Source organism: Mustela nivalis, assembly GCF_964662115.1.
Source record: "Mustela nivalis genome assembly, chromosome: 7".
Taxonomy (NCBI): Eukaryota; Metazoa; Chordata; class Mammalia; order Carnivora; family Mustelidae; genus Mustela; species Mustela nivalis.
Window position 1 is genome coordinate 15,759,636 of NC_139026.1, and position 7,787 is coordinate 15,767,422.

Genomic DNA, 7,787 nt, shown 5'->3' on the forward strand with positions numbered 1-7,787 from the left:
ATGTCTCCTGGGGCCTCCCATCTGCCTGTGTCTCTCAGGATTGTGCTTGGCCAAGAAGATGAGACCACCCTCCTCGCGTAGCATTAAGGGAGCTTCACTTGGATTTGTCTGCTCCTTGGGCGTCCAGGGCCCACCTCTGAAACTAAGCTAATTTCTTCAGCCATATCCTATCAGCCAAGGGGCAGGGCTCTCCTTTCTCTCCTGAGAGCCTTGGCTGAGGTCCCAGCATGCCCACTCCTATTGCCACACTTCAGAGCAGCACTGCTCAACAGAATTTTCTGGGGCGATGGAACTGTTCTGTATCTGTGCGATGTACAATGGAAGCCAATAGCCACGAGTGGCTATTGAGAACTTGAAATGTGGTAAGTACAATTAAGGAAAAGAAATTTATAGCAATTTTTAATTCATTGGAATTTCAATCACCACATGAGACTGCGGATAATGACTATCATATTGGTCAGTGCAGGTGTAATGCATGGGCAACCAGGTGTACTCCCTGTGTCTCTGCTCCCAGACATTACTTCACCTCATGTATGACTGCTTAGCCACTGACAGTCAGGTCCGGTCCCACATGTAACTCACCACACACCTATTGGTTCCTGTAGATGAGGCTATATTTGTGTCTAGGGCATTTGCCACTGCCTGGAGAAATCCACCTCCCAGGTACAACCCTCATAGGGGTCACTGGAAGGTGAAGAGGAAACAGACAAGCAATCCAGCAGTGGGACTGCAGCAGCCAGAGCTGAGAAGGGGTGTATATAATTACATATCCCAGAGCTGGTGAGGATTAGAGGTGCTACAGAAGTGAATGTCAGGCAACATGATATTCCACAGGTGTGAAAGTAGCACTTCTATAGGTTTGGCCAACACTCTCTAAATCAAAAATATCTGCTGCTGAAGAAAAAAAAAAAAATAATAGTAAGACTGAAGTGAATCATAAACTAGAGTAAAATGGGATAGGAAAGACCATATAAGGTAGTCACGCCAGCAGACCATACAGTGCTCTGAAGGGTCAATCCTTTATCAAAGAAACATGTGATGTAAATCAAAAATAGACATTGCAAAAAGCAAAATAGATTTCACAGGTGAGGAAACTGAGGTTTCCTCAGTTCTGGTAGCGTATAAGACTTGTAAACCAAGCTATGACCCCAGGGAGTGGGACTAAGAGCCTCGTCTTGAGTGACCCAGGGTTCACCAGAAAGGTGAGCAGGCACAGGACAGAAGAGGTCATTTAAACGATCCAGACATCAAGTGGACATGGAAAGGAGTAAAATCAAAGCTGTTTTAGTACCTAATGGATGTAGGGGACCCGAGAGCAGAAGTGAGGGGTTCGGGAATGCAGATCTGATTTACGGATCAACATGAGGAGTTGGGTTTTGAGGTCTTAACTGGAAAGTGCAGTGAGATACCTAAGTGAAAACGATCAGAAGTCAACCGGAGACACGGGACGAAATCTATGAGGAGTTTAGGGCTAGGGATAAAAATGCAAATTGGGAGATTGTTACAAAGTGAACAAAATCTGGAAAGAAGAGAACACAAACAGAAAGCAGCATTATCCAAAGCGTCACCAGACAGGGGACATTGACAGAAAACGGACACTGATCATCGAGCACGTATCACTTTGCCAGGAGCTGTGGCCAGTCATTATTAGGCGTCATCATCCACACAACACATCCCCTCCTGGAGAAGAGCTATGAGAGCAAACGTTGGCCATTTGCCTCCCAGCATCCATTCTGTTTCCCTGAGCAACATCCAAGAGTTCGCACCAGGAGCAAGCTCCTCCCACGTTCAGGCTAAAGCTCCAAGGGAGCGCTTTTCCGCAAGCATGGGTCACGTGATCTAGTAAGCCAATCAGCACCTCCCACTCTGCTACCCATCGTGATTGGTTCAGGCACAGGCACAAGACCCAATCAGCTTCAGGGAGGCCCCCAGAGTGTTCACCGGGAAGCTGGGACAGAGGCAGACAGGCTTTTCCTTGGGATGCAAACCTGGGGTGTGTAGGGGATGGAGCACGTACAGCTATCTCGCTACCCTCTAAAGTCTGAGAATGGGATCAAAACTAAAGAGTCAAAAAGGAACAAAAGAAATTGGGCCCTGGGATGGCCTTTTAGTCACAGATCAAAATATGGTTACAATGGGAATCTGCGACCCCGCCCCTCAGTGTGAGCCAGTAGATGCTGTTCGGGACGAGTTTCTGGGGCTTTGGAACAGAAGGGTTCCTACCTGACGCGGAAACAATCCCTATTTCCTAGCTGCGGTAAATGAGGCTCCAAGAGATTAGCTCACTTGCACAAGTTTATAGGCTTATTAAGGAACCGAGCCAAGATCTGAAGTCACGTCTTCACTGAAGCTTGCTGGAAGAAGCTGCTAGGGGAGCACACACTGGATTCGTAACTGACCGCAATGCGACAAACACGGACAAAACCAGACACGCCAGAAAGACAGGAGCGAAGCAAGGCCAAAGAGTAGAGAGCGTTGAGAATGATTCCAGTGTAACAAGATTCAGTGATGTACATACATTAACTCATTTACTTTTCACAACCACCTGTGATTTAGGTACAATTTATATTCTCATTTACCCTTGAGAAAACCAGATCACGAGAGGTTAAGTGACTTGCCAAATTCACATAAATTGTGTGAGGGAGAATTAAGATTGGAAGGTAGTCTCTGGCTCTTGACCACGAAGCTTTACTTCCACTCAAGTCCATCAGTTTTTGACTTAAAACCTACCTGTCATCTGTGGGCTATAATAAAAAACGTGTTAGAGACAGGAATGTAAATAGGTATGGCCTTTGGAGGCAACGCAGCAGTATCTGTCAAAATTTTAAACCCTCGTCCCCTGTAATCTAGCAATTCCATTTTTTGGCGTCCATCCTAGTGGAGGACTTGCAGATATGGGCAACAAGACGCACAGAACAGTCTTGCAGCACTGCTTTTGAAAGAGGGAAATTGGAAAGCGTTTAAATGTCCATTGATACTAGATTTCTTAAATTAATTCTGGCATACCCATACAATGGATTACCATCAAGTCATTATAAAGAACAAGGTCAAATTTTACGTGTGGCCTGGGATATTCCCTAAAGTACAGGGTTAGGCAAAAAGGCCAAATTACAGAATGCTAGGTACAGAATGAGGCAGGAATTTAAACATTTAGGCTGAAAACAACATTAAAAAAAAAAAAAAAAACAGTACTTTTGTACAGGAAGCAAGGCTCCATGCAAATAGCTCTGGGGATTTCTGGGTTTAACGATGGTTAATGAGGGTCCCAGGAGACTCCTAAGAGGCCAAGTTAGTAGATGTTATTATTGGTCACAAGAAGAGTCATGGGCATGCTCAGAGTATAGGAAAATGCCCCCCTTGTATCCAGGATGCTTGAGAAAATGTCCTGCAGAATAACATGGAGGTAAATCTAGAAGGACTTCTAGGGGGTGCAGCATAGAATATGGAATCATGATTATCCCCTTCCTGGCCCTTGCTCCTGACTATTTAAAAAGTAATCTTCATCCCATAGAAAGCTGTCCCAGTGGTCGTTTAAAGTCACCCCACTGGTTAGGAACTGAGATGGCATCAGACACCAGATGGATGTCCTATGTTAAGTCCAAAGATGTTCCACTTTCAACTTGGTCAATTCTGGATCCTTGGTCTTCCGGTTGCCTTCTAAGTATTTTCAAAGAGTGTCTTGATCTCTGGCACAAACTTCACAAACAAACAAGGGACAGGTCACCAGATTTTAGCAGTCCCCAAGACAGACTAAAAGAGAGAGCCCATCTCTTATTTTCAGTAAGAGGTTTTTGTTTTGCATGCTCACACAAAGTTCTACCTGGGCTTTTTCTTTTAAATTCTGGATATTTTTCTCCATTCTGTTTAATTGCAGCTTCCCCTTATAAATGTATGTATTTTTTTAATTGTGCTCATTCTCGCATGCCCTGGCATCTCTCTGGTATATTCTGTCACTTTGTTTACTTTGTTTTTGTCTGTCCTAAACTTGAAGGGTGTGAGGACAGAGGCCCAGAGGAGAGGCAGATTACTGCGGGGATGCTGCCCTCTGCAGGTCACTGCCATGCATGGCACTTCAAGAGAGAAGCAAGACCAGAATATAGGCAAATAGTACCAGGTACTCTGTTTGACTCCTCTATATGGATTATCCCATTTGAGTCTCACAAGAACCCCATTAGATTAAGAACTATTATTATCTCTATTTTTCAGAAGAGAAACCTGAGTCCTGTAGAGGATGATAAGTTGTCCGAGATCACACCGCTAACAAGGAGCAGAAACAAGATCTGTACCCAAGTGCTCTGCACCCAGTATCTGTCCCGTTAGCCCCTATTTTATGCTGACTCCAAAAAAGGGAAATGAATTCACCTTTTGAGCAACTGAACCATGACAGGATCTTATATACTTTACCTCATTTAATCCACCCATCCGTCAGAGGCCACTATTCAAAAAACCTCGTTTACTTGCCTATGGTCATGTGACCAGTAAGTAGAACCTTTTGGATCCGAAGCGTTGGCTTCGTCCCAGGGTTACTCCTGCAAGGTGGCCTGCTCCCCTCTCCCTTCAAAAGACCGTTGCCTGAGGGCACAGCTCCCTGACAGCTTTTAAAGGCTATTACACCTTCAGAATTGGGCAGCCTTTGCATTGAGGAGGCCACAAGTCTCCCCAGGGGGTCGAAGTCCGTCAGGTGTGGAGTTCTGTTGGGTGAGGACAGGACACTCAGAGAAAGGAAGCCCGGGCAGCGTGCTCATGAGAGGAATGTGTGGAGGGGACAGGACAGGTGCCTCTGTTACCTCAGGCCTTGGGCAACCTGACAGGGAGTTCAGAGTCACGCCAGGAAACAAGGCATGCACCCCAGGCACAGCCACATCACATCCATGACTCCGTGGAAAGGGAGAGAGAATGACAGTGTGGTTCCCAGAATTCCAGAATCACTTGCCAGGGTCACGAGGAGCAGCTTCTGTTACACAAGAGGGAGAAGGGTGGGTGACCTAGGCAGAGGCAGCCAAAAGCTGGGAGGCGGGCACAGTCACCCCCAGAAAGTTCTCCATATTTGTGTCACACTTTCCAACAGACATCCACATACATCTGTCTGACCCTGTGCCCTGTGGTAGGACTGGAAAGATGGCAGCTGGCCCCAGCCCACCCCTTCCCTGCCAGCCTGGGTGGGGCCAATGTGGGCCGTGCAGCTGGGATGGAATTTAAGACTAACACATGGTGTTCCTACTTGGGAGTTATGGGGAAGGGCTGTTTCATGCTGAGCCCACTGTCAGCATTTTTTCGCACCTCCCTGCCCAACTCCACATTCCTGATGATGCCACGTACAAATGCACAGAACCCCTTCACTCCCTCTTTGGGGGACTCCGTAACTTTCCCTAGGGAACAGATGCTGCACTGGGGAGGTTATTCACATGCAAGATGAATGAACAAATCAGCCCATGAAGAAATACATTTATTTACTAAAGTATCACTACTTCTAGTTGATCAGCTAAGCTATAGGCAGACACCGGGCTCCAGTGTCCCAGGTTTCCAAGAGGGACACAGTACAAAGCCAATGAATAAAATCCCCCCTATTTATTAGCTGTGTGGCCATGGTCAAGACACTTAGCAAAAAAGAGCTAATAATGTCTGCCTCACAAGCCTTGGGACTAACATGGAAATCCGACCTGCCCTACAGACTTTGAAGTTGCCAACCTGAAAGATAACGTGAATAAATCCCTTAAAATAAATCCCTTAGTGTATAAGACATACATTCTATTGCTTCTGTTTCCGAGGAGAACCCTATCTGATATGCACAGGGTAATTATTAACATTTCAGGTGTGAGGTGAGAGGGGCAGCAGGTCTCAGAGAAGGCTGTAGAGCCAAACATTCTGTGCGCACGCACACAGGTCCCTTGGGAAGGAAGTTGGCTGGCATTAGCCCCATTTTGCAGATGAGCAAACTGTATTTGCAAGCAATTTGTCCCCATCTCACGTCTTATGAATGGTGGAGCAGAAACCTAAATTTGAGTTCTGCTCCAAAATGCCTTGCTCCCCCTGCTAGCATTCTGAACCACTGACAGCCCCCTGTCTCCTAGATCCACTCTTGCCTACCAGAGTGTGCCATCCAGCCTCACTCCCCACGTCTTATCACTTCAGTTTTAGAGAGTCAGCCTTGAAAACGCCTCACATGTCTGCCCTTTCTGTTCCCATCCACTGAGACCACACTTGTTCCTGCCTTTTGTCCTTGTCTGTGGGCTGGGCACCAAAAACAGATTTTGAGAACAACTGAGCTCCAGTGGGATAGAAGAAACTCATGGAAGAAACCCCAGGTGCTGATTTTATGACCAAAATCCTGGACTCCTTGGACATTTTCAAATGCTTTTGCTCCAACAACTCTCATTTATACTGCCAAGGAACCAAAATTACCCACCTACATCTTAAGACACTAGGTGAGCTTGATAGAGCATTTCTCTATGCGGGGGCCGCATCTCACTCCCTAGAGGGCACTTGCAGGATTTGTAGGGGCACTTTTGGCTGCAATGTTGGGGAGAAACTCTCTACTAGAAATTAGTAGGTGAGGCATAGGATAGCTCTTCATAATACAACAGAAGCCTCCCCCCGTACAACTTCTAAATGTCCTACTAGAAAGGCAAGTAGATGAAAAGCCTATTTGTAATTTTCTAATAATAATTTTGTTTCACATACACATATCAAGGTACTGCTTGTACATTTTTAGTACACATGCAATTTATATTGTGTCCATGGGACACCTGGGTGGATCAGTCAGTTAAGCATTTGACTTTGGCTCAGGTCATGATCTCAGGGTCCTAGGATTAAGCCCCTTGTGGATCTCCCTGCTCGGTGAGGAGTCGGCTTCTCTCTCTCTCTCTCTGCCTCCTCCGCCTTGCTCATGCTATGTCTCTCTCTCTCTCTCACAAATTAACAACAAATATATATAACATACATACTATATATGCTATGTAGTACATATTATATATAATATGTAATTGTATATATAATACATATTATATATGATTTGTAGTATATACTATCTATATAGTATGTATGTTACACACACACACACACACACACACACACACAAAGGTAACCAAATAGCAGACGAGGCAGATATGCAGACTTGAGATTGCCACATTGTATCTCTATGTGCTCCAGCCCAAGGACGACCTTCTGAAACACTACATACTATTTCATTACAGTTTACTTTCCTATTTTTGCCCTTTATAAAACAGTTATACTGGTGGGAATGTAAAATGGTGCATCTGCTGAGGAAAACAATACAGAGATTCCTCAGAAAATTAAACATGGAGGGGCCCCTGAATGGCTCAGTAGGTTGAGTGCCAGACTTTTGATTTCGGCTCAGGTCATGATCTCAGGATTGTGAGATCAGGCCCCGTGATAGGCTCCACGCTCAGTGGGGAGTCTGCTTGAGATTCTCTCCTTCTCTCTTTCTGCACCCCTGTTTGCTTGCTCTCACGCTGTCTCTTAAATAAATAAATAAATTTTTAAAAAGGAAAAAAAAATTAACAAGGAATTACGCATGATCCAGCCATTCCACTGCTCAGTATATACCCAAAAGAATTGCAAGTGGGGACTCAAACAGATATTTGCACATCCGTATTCATAGCAGCATGATTCACAATCGCCAAGAGGTGAAACAACCCAAGTGTCCATCAACAGTTGAACAGATAAACAAAGTGTGGTCTACACACACAAAGGAACATTATACAGCCTTAAAAGGGGAGGGAATTTTGACTCCTGCTACCGCATGGACAAACCTTGAAGACTTAACG